Source organism: Colius striatus, chromosome 1 (assembly GCF_028858725.1).
Source record: "Colius striatus isolate bColStr4 chromosome 1, bColStr4.1.hap1, whole genome shotgun sequence".
Lineage (NCBI taxonomy): Eukaryota > Metazoa > Chordata > Aves > Coliiformes > Coliidae > Colius > Colius striatus.
This window is the reverse complement of record NC_084759.1, coordinates 149,122,507-149,128,506: the sequence shown is the minus strand read 5'-3', so window position 1 is coordinate 149,128,506 and position 6,000 is coordinate 149,122,507. Positions and strand designations below refer to the sequence as shown.

At 47.1% G+C, this 6,000-nt stretch overlaps 1 protein-coding gene across 2 annotated transcripts in view; it reads left to right on the top strand.

Annotated features, from left to right (window-relative positions):
• The first annotated feature begins 1,090 nt into the window (after nucleotides 1-1,090).
• Nucleotides 1,091-6,000, top strand: part of SLC41A2 (solute carrier family 41 member 2) — a 59,445-nt gene continuing 54,535 nt past the window's right edge. Inside the window, exons 1-2 of one of the 2 annotated variants that reach the window (XM_062011431.1) lie at nucleotides 1,091-1,334; nucleotides 2,702-2,833. The gene's annotated coding sequence lies outside the window, so the exon portion shown is untranslated. The remainder of the gene's footprint in view (nucleotides 1,335-2,701; nucleotides 2,834-6,000) is intronic. The other variant, XM_062011442.1, reaches the window with a different exon arrangement.

Sequence of the window (6,000 nt, the reverse complement as noted above, 5' to 3'; positions counted from 1 at the left end):
TTCACCTCTGAATTAGTAGCTCTGAAGTTTGGGCTGCTTCATTCATTTAACACAGTATTGACTCAAGAGTTCATGCTGATGCTGTATATTTCACTATTGTAGTACAGACTGGTTTGGCCTCAGTCCTGCAAATACATTCTCCTGTGCTTAAGTTTCTGCTTTTCCACAGGTACCCACAGCAGCTAGCTCCAGTTTATGGCAGACGCTTGGTGACCTTGCCCATGCTGTCTTTCATTTAGTCTACAGAAAGGAAAACAAATGCTATAGAATTGGCTGCTGTCACCATCATTAAATCTCAGTTCCCTTTTCTTTCTCCTTCCTCCTTTTAACCTTCTTCCACTTAGGGCATCCTCACTACTTTGAAGTGCCACGCAACAATGAGGAGTAACACTAGTAAAAGCACAAAGTTAGCTGGCTTCTTTTAATGCATTAATATGAAGTGTGTCTCAAAACAAAGAGTTTTGAGGATTGATTAAAAGGACTCAGCAAGGCCTGGACTCTCTTGTTTAACACGGGCAGCTTAAGTCCAGGGAGTTCCTGGCAGACTCACATTGAAGTGTTCAGTGTTGTGTGCAGGGTACGCAGCCTGGCTGGGCGAGAACAAGAATATTCCGACTGACCCAAATACTTGAAAAAAATGGATTTCTGAGGAAGCTATTTTTAACCAAGCTGCAAGAAAGAACAAAAACGTCCTAGCAGCCGACACTCTGGAGTCGGTACAGAACTGCGGATCTCGTGCTACGTCGCCAAGAAAGCTTCTGCCAGTGCAAGCAAAGGCTTCTACCGTCACGGCTGCCAGGACAGCGCCCCGCGGCTTGCCCCACTCCTCACTCTTTTGTTCTCTCCAGTGCGGAGCACCGGCTGGGCCCCGACAGAGGTGCCGCCACCCAGCATTACGCTGCCAGAGGAGTCCGAGCCGGCGCGACGAGAAGGGGAAACCCACGGGTCCCCTCAGCGCAGGGGGCGGTGGAGTGACAGGCGGCCAGGGCCCGCCCGGGGGCGTCGGCCCGGGCTGTGAGCGATGGCAGGCCCGTCCCGTCCCGTTCCGTTCCGTCCTCTCCCTTCAGCTGCGCGGGGGCACATCTCGCAGCCCCTCCTCCGCCCGCCGCCGGGTCGGAGCGGCCGGTGCCAGCGGCAGCGGCGGCTGCTGCGCATCACGAGCCACATCATCGCGGGGGCTGCCCGCCCTCCGGCAGCTTCCGCGCCTGCTCAGTGGCGGCGGCGCTCACCTAGCTCCGGAGCTGTCACCGCCGCCCGTCCCTCCCCGTCCACCGCCTGTCCGCCGCAGCGATGGAGCGGGACGGCGGGCCGCTACCGGCATCGCCCTCGCCCAGGTGAGGGGACGGCACGGCCTGAGCGGGCGGCGAGGGGGCCCAGCGAGGGGCCAGAGCGAGCTGGCGACGTGCCGCCTAGGGGCGAGGGGAGGCGGCGGAGGCCGTGGGAGGCGACGGGGGGGAAAGTTTCCTGAGGCTTGGCCGAGCTGCCAGGCGCCACCGCCCCCGGGAGCAAGGCGTCTGCCCGCACCAAGTGCCAGTGGGCGCCCGAGGGCAGTGGGGTAGGCTGGACCGCACGTCCTTCTCGGGCACGGTAACTCCCAGACTAGTGTCCCCTGTGCGCGGCTCGGCTCGGTTCGGCTCGGTTCGTCCCCTCCCGGCCTCGGGCCCTCAGGCGCCGCCCGCCCTCGCAGCCTCCCTCTGCGCCCCTCTTGCCCCGCTGTCGCCCCCGGCGCCTGCCCGGGCGCCGCTTGCCGCCGGCCCGTCCGGTCGTCCTGCACCCGGCCCGTGATGCTGAAGGGCGTAAGGCCGCCCGCACCCCGGTACCCTGCGCTCTTCACAGTTCCGCTGCTCTTTTCATCGCCTACGCATCATGATGCGCTGCTCCAGGTAGCCTGGACAATGAGCCTTTTCTTTCGTTTCTCTGTGCCTGCACAAGATCTGCCCAACCTTTTCAGTGGCCCCTATTCCCTGGCACTCTGTACGTCCGGCTGTGCTTGCGTTCCTTTTCCCATGTTTGCACCTATGAAAATATGCCAGAATCTGACACTACTGGTGCAGTTGCTGGACAGTCATCTACGTACGGACTTTCATTAGTCATCTTCTTTTGCTTACAAGTGTTGTAATTAAAATGTCACAGTATTTTATACTCTTGCCATACTTTCCAACCAAAACGTAGGAGCTTCTTGTGATATACTGTGCTTTCTACTCTGTCATTAATCCTAAATTAAATTTAGGTTGTAGCTGTGTCTCTTTAATTTCAGTGAGTATTATAATTTCCTTTCCCCCCCCTCCCCCCCCGCTGTCCAGGATATATAGTTGTGTGTCTTCTTCACTCACATTTGATCCTAGATTGTAGGCTACACTACATTAGCCAGGTTCTGATAAATTGAACATATACAATTAAGTATTTGTTTAGTCTTAGTGTCAGGAATAAAACATAAATGCCTGAAAAAAGTCTGCTCGTGTATCTTTTCTAGGCAGAGTCCTAGCAGGCTTTAGTAGACATCTGAAGTTATTGTCACTTTACCAGTTCAGTAATGCTGGTAAAAAAGATGAGAGCAGGTAGGAAGACCTGGTTTGGCAGGATTTGCTACATGTATTGCCTTGAGAGGTTGTGAAACTGGAACCATAAATACTACAGTATGTCTGGTAGACACTTTAGAAGGAAAAGTAACAGTGTATCATTTTCTTTTCAAATACCGTAGGATATTATCCACAAAAAACAATGTGAAGTCTGTATCATACTGCCTGAGTTAATAAGCAGCTCATACCTGCTTGGTAATGACAGTAGAAACCTGTAATTGGGATCTCAAACAGTACAGTTAGGACTCATCCTGGTAAGTACCTATTGGTTACTTAATCTAGAGGACTACATTATGCCTTATATTTCAAGCTTTCCCACCTGCTTTTGGTGAGCTGGATGTGATTTGCCTCATATTTTTCGTGTTCGTGTTCCACTTGGGTGATTTTTACAACCTGACCACATTTCACAGCCTTGCTACCTTGTTTCTGCCTCTCTTTTGGTCTCTTCTAATTAAGTTGCCTTAAAAGTGCAGAGGCAAACAAAATTTGTGTTCCTACAGCTGCTTTTTTCATCCTTGGGGCCAAAATCAAAAGCTGCCATGTTCACGAAGTGGAACGCAGCAATCTCAGACTTGTCTGAAAACTGAGCCTGAGGCTGGCAGCTTTTTCTGTGTCTCATATTCAAGAAGGCATCCAGAGGTCCTTTCATCTGTTTATTCCCCTCATTACTTTTTCTTCTATTTCTTTTCCTGTTGATTTAACCTACAACTGTCATACAATAAACACCATGTTAACCAGTTTACTGCGTAATATTTAATAAATGGTATGTCATGTCCATGTGTCTGCCTTGCATGCAAAATTTATTTATGTTCAGTGTGTATTCCAGTCTTTAGTAATCCACATGAAGTGTCTGGTACAAATAATCTTACCTCAGTGTGCCACCTTGGCCTCTGGATTCTACAAAATGGTTAATGATAGCATGTTCTTTTTGTTTACTCTCCACACTACTGAGGTGATATGATGAAGCTTTCACTTTCTATTGATATGGCCACTACAGAAAGGCTGAGGGAGGTGGGGCTCTTTGCTTGGAGAAGAGGAGACTGAGGGGTGATCTCATTAATGTTTACGAATATGTAAAGTGCAGGTGTCAGGAGGATGGAGCCAAGCTCTTTTCAGTGATATCCAATGATAGGACAAGAGGCGACCGGTACAAGCTGGAACATAAGACGTTCCAAAGAAACACAGGGAAGAATTTCTTCACTGTGAGGGTGACGGAGCACTGAAACAGGCTGCCTAGAGGGGTTGTGGAGTCTCCTTCTCCGGGGGCATTCAAAACCCACCTGGACGAGTTCCTGTGTGACCTACTCTAGGAGATCCTGCTCTAGCAGGGGAGTTGAACTAGATGATCTTTTGAGGTTCCTTCCAACCCCTAAGATTCTGTGATTCTGTACAGCAAGAAGTTCAAATGAGTAGCCACAACTGTGGTAAGGGTGTCAGTGTAGTACTGGGAACTTGGATGTATACAGGTCGCAATCATGGAGAAGAGACCACACAGATCCCTTTATCACCTTTGTAAGTCTTCTTCTGAACTTATAGAAGGCACCAAAAAACCTCACATTTCAAACTTTGTAGAATCTCAGGATTTCTGAAGTCAGAAGGGATCTTAGGAAATTTCCTATTCAGCCACCTCTGCTGGATTTCAAATATCACCAGGGATGGAGTCTCCATAAACTGTTTGAACCAGTGTTCAACCACCCTCATAGTCAAAAGAAAAAAAGCTTATGTTTAAATGGAATTTCCTGCATTTCAATTTGTACTCACTACCTCTCATCCTTTTATTGAAAAGACTCTGACTTTGTCTTTGAAGACAGAAAAAGAGTCTTTGAAGCCAGAAAATAATCTAGCTTCATTTTTGCTTATTATGGCAAAGTATTAAAGGTCAGTGTTTCGTTAATGTTGCGTATTACTTTCCTGAATCCCTTCCCAAACCTTGTCCCTGTATTTCTCAGTTAGGCATGTTTAAGCTATTGTAGTTTATTGTGGACTACCTGGATGGGCAACATACAACTATTATTGCTTTAGAAGATGATCTGTAAAAAAAAGTCTGCTGCTTTTAGGAAAAAATGGGGTTTGACTGTGATGTGGTTAGCTTTGGATCCTCTGAAAGCCCTCAATATTATTTAGATAGGAGTTACCTTTTGGTTTTGTTAGCCAAACTCTGAAAGAAATCAGAAAATTAATTTTCCTAAAGCTAGACTTCGATAAATATTTTGGTTAGCCTGTCATAATGTTGACTCTACAAGTTTTGGACTTAATCATAGAATCATAGAATGGTAGGGGCTGGAAGGGGCCTTTAGAGATCATCTCGTCCAACCCCCCTGCAGAAGCAGGGTCACCTAGATCAGGTCGCATAGGAACATGTCCAGGTGGGTCTTGAAGATCTCCAAGGAAGGAGACTCCACAACCCCTCTGGGCAGCCTGTGCCAGGGCTCCCTCACCTGAACAGTGAAATAGTTTTTTCTTATGTTTAAGTGGAACTTTTTGTGTTCCACCTCCATCCCATTACCCCTTATCCTGTTACTATCTACTATAGAAAAAAGGGATTCACCATTCCCCTTTTTTTGAAGGTTCCTTAGAAAGCATGATGTTTTAATTACTCATTGTTTTCATGCTTTAAATAAATTGTCAGCAGTCAAATCACTATATGATTAGCTGCAGAATTTAATTAGTTGTAGATTAGCTGTAAATGTAGCTGTAAAATCCCATCCTTTAGTCCTGGTAGTGGTAGGTGTTCCTTAAACCCTAGAAAAATATAAAGAGGCATCTCTTTCTCGTACTCTTGAGAACCAAGGTGTTCAGTTTCATATCTGAAGTATCTGAAATTTTTCTGAAGCAACTATCCCATTTCAAAAACTCAATGTCTCTTCCAGCTCATGGTTCCTGTTTATTTTCCACGTCATCTGCCTGTTCATTTTCCACATCATATATACAGTCTCTGTGGATGCTTTTTAAATTGCTATATGCATCAATTGTATTAATTCATAGGGTAAGAATTGGTTTGTTATCTGTTGGATTGCAAAGTTTCTCAGTTTTTGGGAACATATCTTCAGCAAACAGAATGATATGACTGTATTTCATATTGGTTTGTGTTTGCAGGACTATTTGTTTACATTTACATTTAACCTTTAGAGATCATCTAGTCCAACCCCCCTGCAGAAGCAGGTTCACCTAGATCAGGTCACACAGGAACATGTCCAGGCAGGTCTTGAAGACCTCCAAGGAAGGAGACCCCACAACCCCTCTGGGCAGCCTGTGCCAGGGCTCCCTCACCTGAACAGTGAAATAGTTTTTTCTTATATTTAAGTGGAAGTTTTTGTGTTCCAGCTTCATCCCATTACCCCTTGTCCCATTGCTAGCTGCTATAGGAAAAAGGGATGTCCCAGCCTCCTGACACCCAAAATCAGCAATGGCAGTCATCCAA